The sequence below is a fragment of the Chrysemys picta genome, chromosome 1, assembly GCF_011386835.1.
Source record: "Chrysemys picta bellii isolate R12L10 chromosome 1, ASM1138683v2, whole genome shotgun sequence".
NCBI lineage: Eukaryota > Metazoa > Chordata > Testudines > Emydidae > Chrysemys > Chrysemys picta.
The window spans coordinates 186,598,936-186,621,558 of record NC_088791.1 but is presented as its reverse complement, the minus strand read 5'-3'; the positions used below and the strand labels follow the sequence as shown (position 1 = coordinate 186,621,558).

The window sequence follows — 22,623 nt, the reverse complement described above, 5'->3', positions numbered from 1 at the left end:
TAGGTTTCTTTTAAATGGCCAATCCACAACATAGTCAACAATTATTAACCAACCGTTGTTCCTGGCGAAAGGAAGATGTGATTCACGAGTGCTGATAAGAGAGAAAACTTCATTTCTCTGCCTTAGCCAATGGCTAATGGGTCAGTTACAAAAGGTTCTGTCATGCAATGGTATAATTTCCACTGACTCCAGTAGCTGCTCTTAGGCTTGGCTTTATTGAAAGATTGTTGCAGGTCTCTCACATGTATTGTGAGCTTTCTTGCCCTCTAATTGAAGTGGCCTGTCTTCAGTCTCTAACAAAGAGCAACAAGCAACTTTTGTAGTGCAGATGACTTTGGTCCCACTCCTCTCACTAGCACAATATTCATAAAAAATATATAGACCATGTAAGAAACTGTTTGTTATGGGGAGAACAGGTCCTACAGAAGGTCATGTGGATGTGACAGCCTCCATCTTGGCTAACACCAGGGATTCAACTGAACCCCTCCAAAACTGAAAGCAATGAGGGTACACCTTGAGCTAAGAAACCACGCTGTCAAGCTGTGAACTTTAACTGACTTCTGTTCTTAATGGATTGGGCTTAATTGGGGCCATGTAACCTGCATTGGCTCGTGGGTTACATTGGTGTTATCACTGTCTTGCTTCTAAACATGTTATCAAGCTTCATGATGGAAAACTATAGTAGTGCATCGAAAGGTGAGTTGAGAGATTTGAACACTAAAAGCTTTCTAAAAATATCTTTCATTTTAAATGTACTGTGATTGCAGCCTTTGTATTGGCATGTCACACACAGTTATTTTAACCTTATTGAAGCTGTGTGGTGTACACCTGTATCATTGCTTATAATACTGTAAATCAGCTATTTAGTTGCGCATCTTGGGCTGGGCTATGCCTAAGGGTATGCCTTCACTGCAGAGTTAGCCTGAGTGATTGGCAGCCAGGAGTGAGCAGCCACACTGCAAAGCCATGCCTGAGTTACTGGGTCCTCATTGGTGCTGCATACCCCTGTGTGTGTGTGTGTGTTACTAGGACTTCTTGGGGCACATCTCATGGTTTTGTGCTGCAGTAAGCTGAGCTGCCCCTTGATGATTCTTTCCTTGTGAATTGAGGGAGAATTTGTTTCTCCTTGGCACGCAGGGAGAAATATGGGAAGTCTTTGGAGGACTAACCATAGTTGAGTGGTTTAGCCTATATCAGGGGTTGGCAACGTTCGGCACGCGGCTCGCCAGGGTAAGCACCCTGGCGGGCCGGCCCAGTTTTATTTACCTGCTGACGCGGCAGGTTCGGCCCATCGCGGCCCCCACCTCCCCAGGAGAGGGGACCAAAGCCTGAGCCTGCTTGAGCCCTGGTGGTGGGGGGAGGGGAGGGGCTCAAACCTGAAGCCTGATCCCCATCTCCCCGGGTATTGGGGCTCGGGCTTTGGGCCCCAGCAAATCTAACGTCAGCCCTGGCGACCCTATTAAAATGGGCTCGTGACCCACTTTGGGGGGGAGGGTGAAGGTGGCACTAAGTCACCGTTGCGCCCTCTTTTGGGAGCTGGATCAGCCCTGGGATAATTTAAGGAGGGTTGCCTTTGTTATTGCTGCCTGTCTCTGCCTGCCAATGGATAGAAGCCCACCCAGAATTTTTGCAGTGCTGCATGCTGCAGCCCTGTCCCTCCTTTCTTTCCCGCCCCTTAACTTGTCTCTGCCATGCCCCATATGCCAGGGGTGTGAGAGACTTCTAAAGACAGTTTGTGGCTTTTCCCCTCATTTCTTTGGCTGATGGGAATCTCCCTTGGCTGGGGCTTGGCATTCACCTTTATTATGTGCACAAGGCAGAAACGGGGGGTGGGGGTGAGAATCTCAGCCCTTATTATTCAATATTCAACATCAGCCAAGAGTTTATCAATTAGAATGTGTGGTGGTTTATGTTCTAGCCGTACTAGTTCTGTTTATCTTTCAGCATAACTGGTGGTGAAACACAACTATCTATACAAGTATGAAAGGCTCCAAATCCTGGCTTTGAAGATAGATAGATAGATAGATATAAAATGCACACCAATCACTTCAGAGTAAATCACTCTCCGTTAAAGGGACATCCTGGGAACAAGGTGTTTTGAAAGTTGGGTAGATTGTGGTCCAAGCGGTTCAGCAATCTGTTTACAACAGAGTTTTTATTACATATTGTCTAAATCAGTTTGTGAGCTCTCTAGGAAGGGGATTTTGGGGGAGGTGGGTCTACTACGGTGTGGCCCTAATCTTTGGAGTCCCTAGACACTACCGCAATAGAAACAATGTATAATAAACATTCCTCCATTTTCACTGCAGGCTGTGATCTAGGCAGTCTGAAATGTGCATTGGCACCCGCAATACCTATTTCTCTACCATCTCATAATTAATGATTAGAAATGAGGTTGCTGAACTCCCATTGTGAGACATCATTAGTGTTCTGTGGGATTCTGCATAATGGAACTTCAGTCATGTAACCAAGCAGAGATTTCTTCCTTCCGTGATAGCAGAACATGTGAGCTCTTTCACAATAACTGGTTCTCATTAAGTCAATAAAACTGAAAAATGTGAGGTGGGGAGGAGGGAACTGCTTCCTGTTTGAGTTTGGCAACAGAATGCTACAGCTGATGAGTTTCACAAAGGCGAGCTGTTTTATTACTCATTCAGGTTACTTTGAACATGTAAATCCCCGTAAACAACCATTTGGAGGTATTTAGAAAGAGAGATTTACAGTGTACAGCTCCAAAATAATTACATAAACATAAAATTGAATTTTTATAATGAGAGAAAACTAATTGTCTTAATTTTTCACTTGGTTGTCTCCACCTGATTTAGTGCACTTGCAGGTAATGAACCTGCACTTACTTGCCCATTATTGCAGCTTCCATATTGGACCAGTCCTCTTGCATTGGAGAATTATAATGTTAAGTGTTAACCTATTCATCAGTTTCTTCACATCTGATAATATTGAGAGTGATGTTTTTCACTTTACAGCACCTGAAAGATCTGAAAGCATTTAAAAATCCATCCTAACCTTTCCTTCATAAAATCTTGTTAAACTCAATCATTGCTAATTTCTTGGTAGGTCCTCTGGTAAATTGCAACATTACTTACATTCCTCCCAAGCCTTTCAATCACGTTAGAGAGTGAGTGTGTGTGTGTGTGCGTGTGCGTGTTCCTTTTCCACTGTTGTCAGAAGAGGAGGGAACCACCAATTTAACAGGGTGGTGTGTAGCTAAGCAGGGCCCTAGGGTTCCTGTCACACCAGAAAAGAGATTTTTCTGAATTTTTTTGTTTCCTGACTTACCTCATACAATACTAACTTCCTTTTCCCCTATACTCCACTCTAAATATGAAACCTTTGTGAAAACAGCTGTTTACTGTAGGAGCTGTATATGCTCTTCTAGGAAAGCAAAAGTTCTAAGATATCTCCTGGGTTCCAAAGAAATCCACACTGTCCTTGGCTAATAATAGACTTGAAATGGATTAATGTGCTTGTCAAGTGCCAGTAATTCTGGGCGGGATCCCTGTATTTCATTCGAATCAATATTTATAAACTTAATGCCTACATCATCTGCCCCCCTCACCCCCCCCCCCCCGAGATTGCATTTTTACCTGGAATTGACAGGATTTCAGTATAGAATTACATTAGGGTTATACCTGGCCCATGTAGCATTGCAAATTATTTGGGAGTAGGGACTGTTTGTTCTTGTTTTTTAAACATATATGTGCATTGAGCCTAGCACAATAGGGCCTCAATCCTAATTTGGGTTTCTGGACCCATACCACAATATAAATAACAGTTGTGGCAGTCCCTTGTAAGCAAAAGGACATAGATGGTGCGTATGGTTTGACCTGACTGATTTAACCAATCATTTAAAGAGAACAGAGAGAGTTATATGCAATACTTTTGGGGGCATCAGGAATGGTGGTAGAGGAGAGAAACTCTTGGAACTGATTTATTTAAAGGCTATTGCAGTCACCCAGAAGAAGGGTGAGGTTTTCCTCTTAGAGGCTGAGATTGTGAAATGGAAACAGTCTGGATTGCATCCTGTTACGTGACAGTTCCATGTCCAGTTTATCTGAATTGATGATCTCGTGACAACAGGACCCAACCCAGGGTAGAACTTCTGTCAGAAGACTTAACACTCCTATATCCCCAGCCTTCTGCCTCAAATAAATGTGATTTTTCTAGGGGGCAATGTGCAGAAATACTCTGGAAGGAAGTACTGTCATGAATCCATGAGTGTTCTATTTGCCAAAGTCTAGCCTGCTAGCATTGAGGGCTTCTGTATGCGTTGTCTTGGTGTGAGGAAGAGCATTGAGTAAGACCTATTTTATCCCCAGAGACTGATACTGTGTATGGCAATGTTGGCTCTGCATGAGGAGGATTATCAAACAACTACTTGCTGTTCCAAACAGTTTTCCTAGCTAGTGTCAAAGGGGAAGATAATACAGAAGTACAAACCTCTCTTTAGTTGGGATCAGCTGGAACTCGTCTCCAGGAAGGCATTTCTTGGCCTGGGGGAAAATGACCCACTCTAGGCAAGTGCGGAGATCTTTCAAGAAACTGCTCTTACTTGGATCTCAACCAATTACTGTTATCTTTGCGAGGCCCCACTGTGAGCTACTAGGCGTTGTGCCACTTCTCTTACGCTCTTGGATGCATAATCTAGTTGCTCTTGTATCAGTTATGCGAGCAATGGTGTTAATAGCTCTCTGAAGCTCAGGTAGAGTGAAAGGGTAGCAATGTCCTAGTTTCTTTCCCAAGGTGATGGTGGCCATTCATACTGCTTACCCCCTTTGACCTAAGTGGTTAGCCAAATTTTGGGTGTTGCAGGTTGTTCCACTAGGAGGAGAAACTGACAGTAGTATTTTCTTTGATACAATCTTGTTTATTTACAAAGATTATACATGAAGTTCTGTTTCTCTGAACACAAGGAGCTGTGCAGGGAACTGTTTGCTTGCTGTTCTCAGCCTGCTTTTCCAGACAGCAAACTGTACGTAAAATCTCGCCTTAACTTTCTCTCAGGACCACATTAATATTACTTCTGTTGTTCTCTACTCAGCTTCCTCCTTGCTTTTGTCTCTCTCTTCTGATCTACACACAGTCTCTCACTCAATAAATACCCACCAAAGACCCTGCCCACATAGCTCAAATTCCTGAGTGGGCTTGGTTGTGCCTTTGTTTTGGCTGGAGACATGGACCTGTGTTTGGAGTGGAGGACGCTTAACAGTTTCAGTCACGTGATTACAATGGCTTCTTTATATGTATCCTGAATGCGAGCTGTCCATTAACAACGGACTCATAACAAAAAGGTTTAACCCAGTTGATCACAGTACTAAACTGTGAATTCTTCCTAGTTTTTACCATTAATCCTAGGGCTGCCAAGGAGGATGTAGCACTGTCTCATCATCATCATGGCCTTCAAAACATTCATCATCAGGCCGTGTCTTCACTAGGAAAAAAGTTGTTTTCTTAATTCGAGTTAACTGAGGTGGAAAGCAAGTCAATTAGTAGCTTTCACATGAGCTAGCAGGTTGAGTTGAAGAGTTTGGGTGGAGACTAGTTTATGTGAAAACTACTTCTGCTTTATCTCCACTAGGATTTTATGGAGAGAGCATTGGTTATCTCACAGTAGAAAAACACCACCTTCTTTCAAGTGAAGATGTAGCCTTTCTGTTTTTCTTCCGGGGTCCAAACAGAACAGTGGCACATACATTTTGCAATTGCTAATCTGTATCTCTGAGGTATTTTAAAAAATACTATTGTTCCATTCTTAATTAAGATCTGTCTCTCTCCATGAACTGTAGCTGCTTTATGAGTCAAAAATAGGAAATCTTCTGTGGAAGAACTGTGTGAAGCAGCTATCAAAAAATGCCTCATGCTGGATACAGGTTTCAGATCCCAGAAAAGGCATTCCATTTTTCTGATCAATCAAAGTATGTGAATATCTCTCACCTACAAGTCAAAACCTGGAAGTGTTGTTGTTCCCATAGAAGCCTGCAGTTTAGCACCCTTTCTTGCGTTGTGTCAAAGCTGTGCTGAGCATGTGAAACTTTTGTAGTTGAATTCTGTTCAGTCAATTTTCAGTGTAAAACTTCTATGGTAGTGGTCCATGGACCACAGGGTGAATTTTGAAAGGGGTCCACATGTTCATTTGAAAATTTTTAGGGGTCCACAGATGAAAAAAGGTTGAAAACCACTGCTTTAAGATGTTTGTCAGGGTAGCTGATTAGTGCTTATTGTGTCCCTTATGGGTGGGTCTTGTATTTCTCCTGCTTTCCTTCCCTTTTGTAGTGCCTGCTGAAGATTGATACTCACATTTCATCAGTGTACATTGTGAGCAACCAGGCCACAGAAAAGATACACTTATGTTTTCTCCTGCTAAATTATTCCAGTCACACTGCTCTTTAGTTTAATCTTGGTTAGTGGCTTTTCCCCAAATGTTGAGGTGGTTATGCTGTTCAGAATTAAAGTACCAGTTCTGGAAATTCTTACTTGACCTAGTGAAAAAGAGGACAGCTTAAGCCAGTTTGTTCCAAAACAAAACCAAACTCATTGAGCTCCTATTTATTGGTTCTTTTTTATGACTGTCATTTGGTCTCCATTGGAGTGACTGAGGTCACACAAAAAATTAGTAAGAAGTTATTTTCACATTAGATTTTAACACAATATGGATCAGAGCTGTTCTGCTCCAAGTCATGGGTTTAGATTTGATATAGAGACATTGAAATGTGTAGCCATTTGATGACCAATATGAAATGAGTTGGTCTCAGTCCAGTTTCTTAGGAACAGAAATAACATCACATCACAGAATTAACCAACGCAACTGGAACTGTTATTAGCAGACATGCGAAGATTTAATGGACTTGTAGACCAGTCCATTTTACAACAGGCAATATCCTTTTAAAATAGAGTTGAAACTTCCCCTGGGTTGAGGTAATTGTGCGGGAATTTTGTATTGCCACTGTCTCTGGGGCCCTGTTGGCTAATTTTGGGATTTTCTAATGCGTATGATCTGAGGACTAATTAATATTTTATTTTTTCTTAAATATTTGCTGGAGTTCAGGATTTGTCAGAAGTGCTGTAACACACTATAATTACAACTTGGAATACAGTATTTAGGGTCATGAGCAACTTAATTCTTACAAATTTAGAAGGAAAAACCTTTTAGCATGTAATTTTTAATAAGAGCTCAGCTGAAGAATTGCAAATGTTTTTGTGTTTCTAATTCAGAAATAGCTTACTGAAACATGAGTACTTGTCAATGTGTGTCTGGGCATTTCGTTTAGAAAATTACCCTTTGTGTTTGCACAGAATCATTATTTAATAAAACATATTGATGGATTTTTGTATATAGAGTCAGTACATTTGCAATAGCTCCATTGACAAGATGTCGAAATAGATTTATTGATAAACTATTGAAATATATATGTTGTAAAACAGGATAATATGTATTATCATGGTATAGCAATACAATTTAATATGAAACAAAATGGAATGCTGTGAATGTATTTTAGGTACAGAACAAATATGATGTAGTTTAAACTTTGTAAACTTCCTGTTTTTTTTTGTTTAAACATAACTTAATGTTTAAGATTTTTGGGGGGCAAAAGTTTTATTTTGCATTAATGAGTGTTTTGTTTCATTCATGTATTTCATTACTTGAGAGAGCTTCCAATTATGTGGGGTTTTTTAGTTGTTGGAAAGGGTAAATATTGGGATGCTTGTAGACCTTCAAATACTGCTTCTAGCTCTTGCATTATGGGATTTTATTTTGTCAGCAGTCAGTCAAATTCATTCTCTGCCCTTTTTTCCTGTGGCTGTGATATACTGCAAGGATGAGTCAATTTTCTTGAAGGAGAAATAGTGTCTAGAATCACATTGGTCAAAATTTGATATGTAAAACAAATATGATTTAAAAGAAAATAGAAATCCTTGTTACTTATATGGGACTAAGATGCAAAAGGCTCTTGGGACATATGCTTTTAAGTAAAGATGAAACATATATGAAACTTTGTTCCTGAAGTACATTTTGGTGTTGATCTAATTGAATAGGCTGCCTTTAAATCTATCCTTTTTTGTTTTTTTATATGAAATGTTTATTGAACCTTTCTGTGAGCAAAGAAACACTTTCACATAAATAAGGACAAATTTAGTTCTTTGTCTTTTTGTTTATCTTATTTGTTTTAGTAAAACCTAATAGTTTAGTATTCGCTGCAGTCACATTCTCACTAAGAAAATCCCACTGCAAGGTTAATGGAAGTAGATTTTAAGGCCAGAAGGGACCATTATCATCATCTGGTCTGATCTTCTGCATAACCCAGGCTTTAGCATTTTTACCAATATTTCCTACACTGGCAGGAATTCTTCCACACACAATGTTACATGGGTTTAGATACAACACCATTCTCTGTAGCACCCCACTAAACATCTTACTTTCTGCACTTGTTTTGATGCAAGTGTAACTCACTGAGATATCTTAAACTGTCCTTGATGAGGACAAATATCGTTGAAAAATATTTGTTTAAAAAAATAACAAGGATGTAGTTGTTTTAGAAGAGAAGAAAATTTTCTTCTCTTACTGAGGGGCCTAAGATGTGTGTCTGGGTATCTTGAGCTCCATATATGGAAATAAACAAAACTGTATTGGAGTGGAACCTTATCTTCCATAGTAAAGATGGAAAAGATGGTAAAGCTGATCCCATACAAAGTTATTCAAATAAATAGTGCATTTGTGAACATGCAACTTGTTTACTTTTGTACACAAAGGAAGCTCACTGCAGAATCCTAGATTAGTGGTTGAATGCGTAAATGCCTAAATAAGGAAATGTAGTGGCTTCCTGCATGGAATGCACTTGAACTAAACTCTTCATCATAACTTTTGATTAATATGTTTTTTTCAAATTGATTTACAAAATAGATTGTCAAGCACCTGTCAGCCATAATATGTGTCGGTCTGTAACTGATGATGTGCTTTCCAACTGTCATGTTGCCGGAGGTTTAAATTTAGTGCAGTGCTGTGGGGAGCCTTTTCATTTTTGTTTTGGATTTTTAGCTTATGTCATATGCTCAAGTGGAGAGACTTCCTCAGTATAACTGACTTGCATGGTAATGGCTCTATTGTATTATTGTCAACATCTTCAAGAATTAGACACACTCTAAGACTGCGTGAGTTAAGTCAGTTTGTCACTTTTCTGGAGAGGTACAGCCATGATCATGTTGAGTGATAGGTCTCTACTGGGTATTATGTATTGGAAAGAATGCAGAATGAGACCTATCATGCTGACCAGTATTGTTTTGTTGTTTTCTTGTGCTTCCTCGTCTGTCTGTTTGCCTGTAGCCACCTGTTGTCTCTTATCTTGTACTTAAATTGTAAACTCGTATGGCCACGGAGCTTTGTGTTTCCAGGGTGCCTAGCAAATGGGGTCCTGGTCTGTGGGTGGGGCTCTGAGGTGCTACCGCAATACAAATAATAAATAACAAAAGCATGAAGGGGATGGAAGGAGTAGGAGAATAAATGAATATTGGTAGCCAGTAGATTGTGAACCAGCATGTTCTTCTTTAGTAGCGTCCCTGTGGGTGTTCCGCTGTAGGTGTCTGCGTCCCTGCGCTGCTGATAGAAGAACTTTGGTAGCAGTGTCCTTTCAGCTCTTGCATGCGCTGCCCCGTACTCTGCCATGAGGCTAACCAGTGTGCACGGGCGAACCCTCCTCAGTTCCTTCTTTATCATAGAGTCATTGACAAGAACTCTGAAGTAAAGGGGAGGAGGGTGGGTTGTGGAGCACCCATAGGGGGACACGTCTCAAATGAACCACTGTTACTGCTTCCACTTCTGCTCTTAAAGCTTTGGAATAATCTCTCCTTAAACTCTGATTATTTCCTAATAGCATAGTGATTTCCTCCTTACTTCTCTTTGATAACTGATATCTGTTGCTGTTGTATACAAATCACATCATTTCTGAAATAGTGCAATGTTAATTGGTAACATTTTTGCCTGAAAAGTAGGTTTCTCTAACCTATATTCACTAATCTGCATTTCATTAGCAAACACAATCTCCTATTTTACAGTAGTGAAGTAACAGTGGCTCTTCCATTATGTCTAGGTTCTGATAGTGATCTCCTTTGTAAAGTGCTTCAAGATCTACTGATGGAAAAGCACTATGTAAGAGCTAGATTTTGATAAAAATTTATTTATTTATTAAAACATCTACTGAAGACCATGGCAGTTTCAAAAAAAGGCCACATGCCAACGTTGCATATTACTATGATGGTGTGTGATTCATCACTAGTGGAATAGTAGATTTTCTAGTAACAGATTACTTTAAGGCTCATTAATATTGTGCAGAACCACGTCTATTTGTATATTGTTTTTTATCATGTAATGGATTCAAGGAATTTAGAATAGCTTGGAAAACTACTGCAAATTTTACATTCCTTTTTCTCACAATATTGCTATGGAGGGGAAATATTTAAAAAGTCCAGACCTTTGTGGTAAAGAGTTTAACGATTAGCCTCTGTGTAATTCATTTTAATATTACAGTCAAAATCTGCCTTAACACGAATGAGTCTATCATGCTGCAACTTGTGTTGGACTTACATGTGTGCTTTGAAATTTAATCCAAATAACTCTGTATGCCTCTTAATCCTAGCACTGACAGATAAGTTCCCTTTTGGCTCATTCATGTCTGGTATTTGTTGGCTAAAAGAAATTGAATCTCATTTTAGACAGAATGACATTTGTGTAGCATAAATAATAACTCAAAAAGAATCTTACTGAAGAACTTTTTCGTGGGGCAGGTAGTGAATCCTCACCCAGCCACACACCAAAAAGTGTTAATGATTAAAGCAAAGTCAGGAATTCTAATTTTCTATGAAACTTTAATATGCTATATGGTACTAGGGAAATGTCATGCCCCATTGGGTCTTGAACCCAGGTCCATAGGGGTCCTGGTAGTAATCACATTCTAATCATCCACTCTCCCAGTTCACAGATAGCTGGGCTCCATGAAGCCCAAGTGGGGCACAAGCCCTGCCCCTATGCTCTTATGGGGAGAGCTCCAAGGCTCTTGATGGGGCCACAGCCCCTATTTATGCCAGAGAAGGAAACCGGAAGTTGTCCATACAACTAGGCTTCACCCTGCCATGGACTACCAGTCTGGTATTTACCTGTCTCTGCCTTCTGATCCTGACCTTCCGGTATTCTGACTTGGCCTGACTCTTGGTAACAGATTCGTGATCCCTTCCCTCTGGTTTGTGTCTTGGTTTTGATCTCTTGGCATTCCAACCCAGCCTGATTCCTGGTACTTTAAATTCATCCAGGAGCCATCTCCCAAGCTTGTCTTTTGAAGGCATTGTGCAGTTTTCCTTTGGCAATGAGGACTGAGAAGTCAGATATGAAGTGATCATTTTGTGAAAAGTGTTCCTATGGGTGCCATCGTGGTGTTTTTTTTTTTTTTTTTTTTAAATATCTTCTATCATTTTTCTGTGTGAGTTAATAGTGATTATCTAGTTTCACCCATTAAGTAGTTTCTGGGGTATTTGATGCACTGGATGAGGTACACCACATGTGATAGGCACTTGTAGCACCCATGGACCTTGAAAGGTTTGTTATGGGGGTGTATTGATCATTGTAGCAGTGAAGATATGTTTACAGGTTTTGCATGTGTTGTTCTGGAAGGGTCTGGTGCTGCTTTGAGTTGGTGTGTTCTTGTTTGTGGGCAGCTTGCTTCTGATGATGAGCTTGGTGAGATTGTGGGGCTTGTTTTGAAGGCCAGAAGAAGGGGTTTGGGAAAGATTTTTCAGGATGTTGTCCCCATCAAGTATAGATTGTAATTGTTCAATGATACCCTGTGTGGATTCCAGGGTGGGTGGTAGGTATGTGGTCAGTGCGCAATCAGTTCTGTTTTGTCCGTGTGTTCTGCCCCCCCCCGCCCCCCGGTATTTGAAATAGGTTCTCTTGGGGTATTTGGGGTGCCTTGTTCCATGCTGTGATCTGCTTCTCTGGTGGAGTGTCCTTGTTTGGTGAAGGCAGTTGTAAGTGTGTTAAGGAGTGTTTTCCAGACTTTCCCCTCTGGGCAGTGTAGTCCCATGGAAAGGGAAGCGTGGGGGGAGCCCAAACATAAAATCTCGGCAATAGAAGTGAATTTTATAATTTAATTCTGTGCAGAATAACTGTAATGAGAAGCAAACTACATTGTGAAGCCACTAGGTTATATTAGTCTTCTCACGTGTTTCCTTTTAGATATATTGTGTCTTAGTCTCAGTATCCGCTGAAGGTAGTACTGCTTATATATCTTGAGAATAAGATAGCTGGTTCACTCTTTGGGGTGATCCCTTCAGCGATGATCCTGACTTTTTGATGATTAAGCCAACTATGATATGTTCCTTTCTTCTCTCTTCCTCCGTACCAGAGAAATCTTTTTGTGTTTAATCTCTAGTTCAGTCAGCCCATTGAAGTTGTCTATACCTCAGCGTTCAATGTGATTGTGGTTTTGTTGTTGAAAGTTTTATGCTTCGCTTTTTCCCTCCAAGACACAGGAATTATTCCAGTTCAAGTATCTTACTAAAAACCTAGTTAATGCTTTGATGTATACTTGTTAATCATTACAGTATAGATGCCATGTTATGAAGCTGGATAACTTACACAGGAGCTGGCTGAGGAAACTGGTGAGGATAAGATAGCAAGACAAGGTTCCAAACTCTGAGGTTCTCATACGGGCAGATATTCCGAGCATCCATACTTTGTTGATGAAATAACAGATGAGATGTTCAGGCCATGTAACCAGAATGTCAGATGAGCAACTGCCAAAGAAGATCTTTTATTCTAAAGGAGGGAAAGTGCTTTCAGGGAGGCCAGAAGAAATGTTTCAAAGACTCCCTCAAGTTATCCTTGAGGTGTTTCAACATTGATGCAGAGTTTTGGGAAGATCTCACTCATGATTGTTCTACCTGGCGATGTGTCATTCATACTGGAGCTACAGTCTATAAGCAGAGGAGAACTACTGAGGCAGAGCAGAAGTGCCATCAGTGTAAATCTCAGAACAACAGCATGTCTGCTGCTAATCAAGTAACCCATAGCTGCATCTCTTGTTCAGTGTGCAACAGACCATTCAAAGCTCAAATTGGCCTGATCAGCCATTTGCGTGTTCACAGAAACCAAACCAGTCAGTGATATCATGGTCCTCTTTGAACTCGAAGGCTGAACAACAACAACTGTAGATCCAATCCTGATAAGGATATAGATGTGTGTTTTTAAGGTAATCTGGGTCCTGATAAAAAATTTTTAAAGGCAAAACTGTGTTAACCACTACTGACACATTTTGGTGTCCTGTGTTCTAGAGTGTATCTTTTATTAGGTTCTCAGCTCTCCTTTTTGTTTTCCCTGGAAGCTGCTGCATGCTAAGTGTCTGAACATCTAGCCACTTTTGGGGCCTTGGTGGAAGCTGTGCTCTTCTGACAATGAGGTTCCAATTGCGGTTGCTGAGCACTTTGGAAAATGTGTCCCTAAAATTTTTTTCATTAAGATTTGATATAAACTGAATTCATATCAGAGGACTTCCATAGATAACAGGTGGTATCTGTTAGACTATTTAGAGAATAGAGTGCCGGTCATGTTTTACACAGTTTTGCTCATATCTTTTTATCAGGAACCATATTACCTAAAATCACACCCCTCTGTCCTTGCCTTGACTGGACCCAACATCTACAGTAATGATCTCAGTGGAAGCTGAGGGGGGCACTAAGCTCTTCTGAAAACCTGGCTTGAGTGTAAAAGAGAGTATTGGGTAATCTTTACTTTTCATGTGTGGGATATAGCGACTGATTCTCATTGTATTAGAATAGTGCTAGGTGATAGTGTTGCTTCAGTGTGGCCAACTGATTTGATGGAAGTACTTTGTACCAGCATATTTTATATACTGCATTCTGGCGTATTTGAATGTGTTGTGTCAAACTAGATGACCTGCAGTTCATTATCTGAGCTATAGAAGGGGGGTATGTAGTGTGTGTGTGTGTATGCGACATATATATGGGTAAAGTGTTCATGTAAAATTGATTATTTTCTGTTGGGTGTTGCCACTATTGTTCTGTAAACAACCTTATAATAGACAAAGTATCTCAAAGGAAAGTAGTTCTGCTGCTGGAAGTAAATTTAAAAGTAGGAGAATTCCTAGTGTTTCATTGGTTTAGGTAATGTACTGTAAGTAAAATCTCAACACTGAGTTCCTTAAGTATCCATGTATGAGTTTCCTCAGGCCCCACTGACTTTAATACAGCTGACTTCTCTAAATATTCTTGTGACATTCTATATCTTGGGGGGGGGGTGTCTTGTAACCCCCATATTCCTCATCTGTATATATAATTGTGATTAAAAAAAATTGTGAACAGAGTTTGAGCATAGAAGTTTCTGGTTATCAGGGAATAACATACAGATTATCGAGGGTGCTGGTTTAAGATCAGGTGGCATGAGGAATACATAATCTGCAGTATCCCCGATTGGGGTAAAAGGTTGATGGGTCAAAGTACAGACATTGAGATATGAGGGTATGAAGTTCATAGAGTGATTGTGGAGTATAATGAGTGGATATGATGATGAGGATGGATTGACCCTCATTTGGTGAGATTTAATGTTTAGGGAGTTTATGGTTCCAGTTCATATGATCCAAAGGAGGTCACTTGGTCCCTTTCTTGTAGTGGGAGAACGATGTCACTCTGGCTCATGCCTCCTGGTACTGTCGGTGGCTGGTGATGTGCTCGATGTAGATGTCCCTGGACCACCGGATGGCATCTGAGACCATAAAGCATGCCTTATAAGGTATCGGGGGAAAGATTATGATCTGCTGTAAGTTATATATGTATATCATTAATGCATATGAAGTTATGAGAATTGTGTTGTATGGTTGTCACTAAAACGTTCTGTAAGTTGGGGAGTCAGCCAGATATTAGCTCCCCAGAGGCAACAGCAAGGAAAGTAACCAACACCTGGGCGGGGTGTCAGCCCATCAACAGCCATTGTCTAGCAAGGGAGCTATAATTCAATGACTCACCTGCATGAGGCAACACCAAGGGAATTGTTCAACCTTGCCTGGAGACTCAGCAATGCCCACCAGATGTGCCTAGACTTGTGTTCCCCAAGCACATGGGACTGAGGGTATAAAACAGAAAACAGGGGCTACATGCTTGGCCTTTCTCCTGCCCCCACCTATGCTGCAAGCAACAAGGACATTGAGAAGATTGAGACTCCAACAGAGAAGTCTGGCCCAGGTTTCAAGGGTGAAATCTGTGTACTATGAACTGCAATAGATGAGAGAAACTGCTTAATCTAGATCAGGGGTCTCAAACTCAATTTACCTTAGGGCCAGTGCCAGTCCTCAAATTCTCCCAGCTGGCCAATGTCACTGAAGATGGTGTTCAGAAAAGAAAACGTTTATATTGTATTTTTTATTTAGAATTTCTTACAAATAATAAAACTCATACAACTTTATACAATTCTTCACCTGCCAGAGAGTTTTTAGTGTTTGCCAGACACCTGACAACACTTCAGTTCTGTCAGTTTGTTGATGTTTGACCTCAGTGATTAATCAGTTGAAACCTTCAGGATTGCAGCAAGGTGTGCATCAGATAGTTGTGTTCGGTATTTTGACTTGTTTATATTTATTGTGGAAAAAAAGTGATGCTGACTCTGCCCGGTGACTAGTGATGGTATCTCTGTCCCTCTTCCCCAGCCAATGGGAGCTGCGAGGGGGCGGCGCCTGCTGCAGATATTGTCGGCAGCGTGTCTGCTTGCGTCTCTCCTCTGTGGACTTCAGTGGGGAGGTTCTTGGGCTGCACATGGCCCGCGGGCCGGGACTTTGAGACCCCGATATAGATGTTGCCCAGCCTAATAGGGTGAAAGTTTAGACTGCGTGCTTATATTTTCATTTCTTTTGGTAACTAACTCAGGCAAAAAAGTCAATCACTTATAGTTACTTAAAATCTATCTGTTGTAGCCAATAAACTTCTTTTGCTGTTTATCTTTACCAGTGAATTTGTATGAAGTGTGTGGCAAAACTGCTCAGGTTTGCAAAGGCTGGAGTATATCCACCTTCCGTTGATGAAGTGGTGAACCAATAAATAAATTTGCATTGCTCATCTTGAGCAGTGCAAGATGATATATTCCTGATGTGCGAGACTGGGAGCTGCGGGGATTTGGCTGGTGCCTTTCTCTGTGTGATTAATTAGTGGCTCTGGGAGCATTCATGCAGTATAGCTGGGTGTGGGGCTCCACATGCTGTTGTGCTGAGTGATCACAGTGCCTGGAGGGACTAACTACTTGTCACTAGCGAAGCATTGTGAGAGACAGCCCAGGCTGGAGATAAGGGGGTACAGTGGTCCCACAGTCCCAGGCTGCACCCTGGGGAACCTGTCACAATTCTTTAGCCTGTTCTTTCCCTATTCTGACTTGTGTTCCTTCACCCTTGTTAATATTAATTGTGTTAAGCACCTGGTCACAATTAACTGTTTTAGTGAACACTGAAGCAAAATGAGCATTAAACACCTCAGTTGTCTTGTCCTCTATTATTAGCTCTCCTTTCCCTCTCAGTAGTGAACCTATGCTTTCCTGTGTCTTTCTCTTGCTCCTAATATATTTATAGAACCTCTTCTTATTGCCTTTTATGTACCTTGCCAGGTGTAACTCATTTTGTGCCTTTGCTTTTCTAATTTTATTTCTACATCCTTGCATCTTTTGTACTCCTTCTTAGCTCCATGTTTCCACTTTTTGTAGGATTTATTTTTCATTTTCAGGTCATAAAAGAGCTTCAGATGCTGCTGTAATGGTCTTTTACTATTCTTCCTGCTTTTCCTTCATGTCAGGATAGTTTGCTATTGTGCCTTTAGTATTGTCTCTTTGGGAAACTGACAGCTCTCCTGAACTCCTTTTCCTCTTGGAATTTCTTCTCATAGGACCCTACCTACTATTTTTTTGAGTTTGTTAAAGTTTGCTTTTTTGAAGTCCACTGTTCTTATTATGTTCCTCTGATTCCTTCCTTTCCGTAGAATCATGAAGTCATTTCACAATTGTCCGAGAAAAGTTCTACTTCCACACAATCACAAATTGCCTTCCATCTTCAGATTTGCAATCAATTTGCCCCTGCTAGTCAAAATCGAGTCTAAAATGTTCGTCTCCCTGGTTATGTCCTTTATCTTCTGAAACAAGAAGTTGTTCCCAATACATTCCAAGAACTTACTGGACATTTTGGAATAAGTCAGTGTGGAGGTGACCAGTGTATGGCTCACTGAGGCCAGAACTTCATCCGGGGGGGAAGGGGCAAAGTTTTATAACAGGTAGTGTGGTCTTGACTTTTGCTGTGTTCTTTATGAACATAGTGAGAGAGAACTGTGTAGAATGTATTGCTTGTGTACAGATTAAACAAATCATAACTAGATCAATTCAAAATCTGTTTTCTCTGGAATGCTTGTCTGGAGCACATGACTTATGAGGAGAGGCTGAGGGAACTGGGATTGTTTAGTCTCCAGAAGAGAAGAATGAGGGGGGATTTGATAGCAGCCTTCAACTACCTGAAGGGGGGTTCCAAAGAGGATGGAGCTCGGCTGTTCTCAGTGGTGGCAGATGACAGAACAAGGAGCAATGGTCTCAAGTTGCAGTGGGGGAGGTCCAGGTTGGATATTAGGAAACACTATTTCACTAGGAGGATGGTGAAGCACTGGAATGCGTTACCTAGGGAGGTGGTGGAGTCTCCTTCCTTGGAGGTTTTTAAGGCCCGGCTTGACAAAGCCCTGGCTGGGATGATTTAGTTGGGAATTGGTCCTGCTTTGAGCAGGGGGTTGGACTAGATGACCTCTTGAGGTCTCTTCCAACCCTGATATTCTATGATAAGGCTGTTTCACTGCAAAATTTCAGCTTCCTCCTCAGTCACTTCAGAGTGAGCTGTTCAAAGAAAAGCTATGCTTTTTTTTTTTTGTAGTGGGTTCCTCTCCCTCTCTTTTTATAGTCCAAAATGGCTGTTTTGCATACACTTGCCAAAAACGGTTCACTTTCAAACAGAGACTACATTTGTAAAATTTCAGCCCAAATGGTGACAAGTTCTACAAAGTTTTATATATTGCTGATAACAATGCTTAATTGTAGCCATCACTGCTGCTCCTGCACTAACAATAACAAGAAGATACTGGAGCCTGATTCCAAATTATTCATATTCAGTTTAACGAACTTTTACTCTCATACAACTTTTTAAATCTCTCATCTGTCCTTGGAAACAGTCTCCTGACTTTTTGGCAGGCAGCCAGCCTTGTAATTTGTAAAAGAAGACCTATAAAAACAGTAATTTAATATTCCCTATCTATTCCATTTTACTGCTGTAATCTACAAGACGACTCATTTCTCCATTACTTGTTCGTATATTCGGGGAGGGGAGGCGGGGAGTTTAAATTGCATCCCTTGATTTTTTTTTTTCACAATTATTCCTTTATATGCTCTAAAACATTATGTTTGGCATAACCAGAATCAACCAGATTCTTATAGTCCAAATTTGACTTGATTTAAAATAAAGCCTGGAGGGGAGCACCGATTTCTAAATTTATTTGCTCAATGTATAGCTGGTGACCATGATGTATGTGATTATGTATGTGGCCACCTATTAGAGTGGCACTTGACTGGATTGAATCATGAACCCCCTCTACCTTAAAGATGGTCTTTGTTTATGTGCCAGAGATTATATATTGTGTGGACTATTGAGTGTTTAATAGTTTCATTTCAGAAAGAATATGACCGCTTGGCCTCTATTGGTTGGCCAACGTGGAAAATCTAAGTCTTAAATCTTTTAATGGTTACCATTTTCTGGGTAATCTTTATCTCCTTCAGTTTCTAAATCTAAATATTTTAAAAAACAAAATAAAAATCTACTCTGAGCAATCACATCTGGGAAGATACGGTTGCTGTAGTTTTAAAATGAAGCAAGCTGCATCAAATCTGTAATTTGTTATAATAGGCAGAAAACTCTCAAACTTCAGTCTGAAGACGGTCTGTGTGCATAATACTGGAACGATGGCATAACACGGTAGGAATGGAAATTTATCCTCTGTAATATTCAGTCCTCTCCAGACCTGTAATTTCAGGAAAGGGTTTAAGAACTTGCACTGAATACTGTGTAGTGGGTCAGAAGGGTAAAAAGCTGCAGTGGCACAGCTGAACCAGTGCTGTTGTAGCGCTTCAGGGAAGACGCTACTATGCCAACGGGAGAGCTTCTCCCACCGGCGTAGTTAATCCACCTCTCTCAGAAGCGGTAGCTATGTTGATGGGAGAAGCTCTCTCATCGATATAGCTCTGTTAACAGCAGGGGTTAGGTTGGTATAACTGCATCGCTCGGGAGTGTGGATTTTTTTCCACCACTGAGTGACGTAGTTATAATGATGTAAGGCTGTAGTGTAGACTTGGTCTTAGCGATGAGAGGCTGAAAGAGAGAACTTTAATCAAGTACTGTTATTCACATCAAAATTAATACATTACTCTTGTATCAAATGTAAACATTGAGCTGAACGCTGAATGTACTCTCCTTGCAGATAGCAGCTAATTAGAAACTGTGATATGAAAAGATCTGGTTTGCAGTTTATTGCAGTTTGAGACTAGCTTTTGCACAATAGAGGAAACCCTTTGAAAGATGTAGGGTTTGTAGGAACTGTTTTTGGAGTGGCAACATTTGAGACAGCATTTGCAAAGTCTGCTAAAACTTACTTTTACCTGCTGTGGTAGCCCTTTGTAGTTATGTTGATAGTCACGGCGATCTGGTGTTAAATTATATAGCTTTGATATCTCAGTGAAAACTTCTTGAGAGAGAGACCTTCAATCACTGCTCTACAGCCAAAATGCTTCTGAAATAAATGTAGTCAAACTTTACTAATTCTGGGTCACTGAGAACGAAAATAGTGCTTAAAATTGTTGATTGGCTCTAGTTTTCAAGATATGCTATTGGGTCAGTATATACGACCCTTCACTTGGGAATGGTGGAGGATAAGTGAGTTCTAAAGGGAAGGGATCTAAATTTAAACCAGAAATGACTAAAATACATCTTTGACTGGATCTATGAATAAATCTATGACTGGGTTTGGACAGTACTTGCTTTTTAGGCAAAACAATGAATGATGCAATCTGAAGCTGGTATTGCGTCATACATGATATGAATTGCATCATGTTATCCTAGAAGTCATGGATGATGCAATCCTAACGAAGCTTTCATCACTCTGCTGAAGAAATTGCCCTAGATCAGCTCTAGAAATCATACAATGTCGTGGTCTCTTATTTGTCAGTGTTTTGATTTTGCAAAGGGACACATTTCTGTTTAGCCAAAGTGAGCAGAGATGCCTCGTACTTCTGTGAACAGTGCAGATAACTTCTGCTATGTTTGTGGTGAAGTGACTTTTGCATCACAAAAGTGCAGTATAACCACTATGGTTAAGAAAACCTATCACCTTTCTTTTGGCTGCAAAATTGGAGATCAAGACAAGAGGTGGGCCCCACACATATGCTGCAACACTTGTGCAACAAATCTTTGCCAGTGGTTGAACAGGAAAAGGAAATCTATGCCTTTTGCAGTGCCAGTGATTTGGAGAGAGCCAACAGATCATACCAGCAATTGTTACTTCTGCATGGTGCCTCCAGTTGGGAAAGGTGTGTCAAAGAAGAAAAAGTGGACTGTGCATTATCCAAACATTCCATCAGCTATACGCCCAGTACCCCACGGAGAAGGACTGCCGGTTCCTGATGCACCAGAATCATTCTCACTTGAGTCAGATGAGGAAGAGGATGAAACTTCTGGTCCTGAACCATCAATGTCACAGGACCCACATTTTCTCCCATCCTCCTCCTCTGAACCACACCTCATAACACAAGGTGAACTGAATAACCTTGTCAGGGATTTGGAACTCCCCAAGAGTAAGGCAGAGCTGTTGGGCTCCAGACGACAGCAGTGGAATCTCCTGGCAGGTGATGTTAGGGTTTCCATGTTCCGTGACCGTCAAAAGGATCTTGTCCCATTCTTCTTCATGGAAGGTGATCTTGTAGCCTGCAACAACATCGATGGTGTGATGGCAGCCCTCAACATCGTTCACGATCCAGATGAGTGGAGACTGTTCATTGATTCATCGAAGATTAGTCTTAAAGCTGTTTTACTGCATAATGGCAATGTTTTGCCATCAATTCCAATTGGTCATGCAGTCCATATGAAGGAAACCTATGACAACATGAAACAACTTTTGAGGTGCATAAACTATGACCAACATCAGTGGCAGCTTTGTGGCGATTTGAAGGTTGTTGCTCTCTTGCTTGGTCTGCAGACTGGATACACAAAGTACTGCTGTTTTCTCTGCGAATGGGATAGTCGTGCAAGAGATTCCCACTACATCAAGAAAGATTGGCCACTCCGACAGTCATTGGAGCCTGGGAGGAAAAGTGTTCAGCATCCACCACTTGTTGAATCAAGGAAGAATTTGTTACCATCCTTACACATCAAGCTGGGTCTGATGAAGAACTTTGTCAAGGCCATTGACAAAACACAAGCAGCTTTCAAGTACCTCCGTGGAAAATTTCCAAGGTTAAGTGAAGCTAAGATAAAGGAAGGTGTCTTTGTTGGTCCTCAGATTCGTGAACTTCTTCGAGATGATGCATGCACTGCATGGCAAGGAAAAGACGGCATGGAAAGCCTTCCAGTTAGTGGCAATAAATTTTCTCGGAAACAACAAGGCAGACAACTACAGGTTGTTGGTGGAAAACCTCCCTAAGGCACACAAAAGCCTTGGTTGCAACATGTCACTAAAGATACATTTTTTGCACTCTCATCTAGATTTTTTTCCACCGAACTGCGGAGCAGTGAGAGACGAGCACGGCGAGCCATTTCACCAAGACATTGCAACAATGGAGAAACGCTATCAGGGCAAATGGAGCCCATCAATGCTTGCAGACTATTGCTGGACAGTGACAAGAGATGCTCCATGTAATGAATACAAGAGACAAGCCAAGAAGCGCCGAGTAGGCACTGAATAGGACTAAACCATGTACATAATAGTTTTTTGCCTTTTGTTTCATAATACATTTTATTTATATAACCCTTTTGCTGATTTTTAAAGTGTTACATAAACAGGACAGGTGAAATATTATCATGTAAAGCAACCATAAACACATGAAAAGACCTAGGTTTACAATTTATGATTAAAACTCTACTATCTACACAATATACATCGACATAAAATGTAAAAACTTAAATATCTTAGAAACAGTAGCCAATCAGTTGTTTTAATTGTCATATTTGAATTCAGCACATCAAAATACATAATAAATAGCACATTTTATCTCTGAAGCAGACGACTTCTCAAAAATTGTAGACTAGTGTTACATAGGCTTTTTGTATTCAGTTAAAGTAATGGCAAATTTACTGGATTTAGGAGTGAGGAATCAAACTCTTGTTATACTTACTGGTTATGCTAGAGCTGAGCAAATAGCTGTTTATTGAGTGTGTTTGTGTTTTGTTTTTGGTGGCTGAACTGAAAAACTTGAAGAAAAATATTCACTTTGTTTTGAATTGAAACTAATTTTTTTAAATTTTGTTTTTCCTTTCAGTGAGAAACATGTTTTGGGTT

General features: G+C 40.6%; 1 protein-coding gene across 8 annotated transcripts in view; it reads left to right on the top strand.

Annotated features, from left to right (window-relative positions):
* Window positions 1–22,623, top strand: part of APP (amyloid beta precursor protein) — a 323,444-nt gene that overhangs the window by 36,305 nt on the left and 264,516 nt on the right. The gene's annotated exons all lie outside the window — the stretch shown is intronic.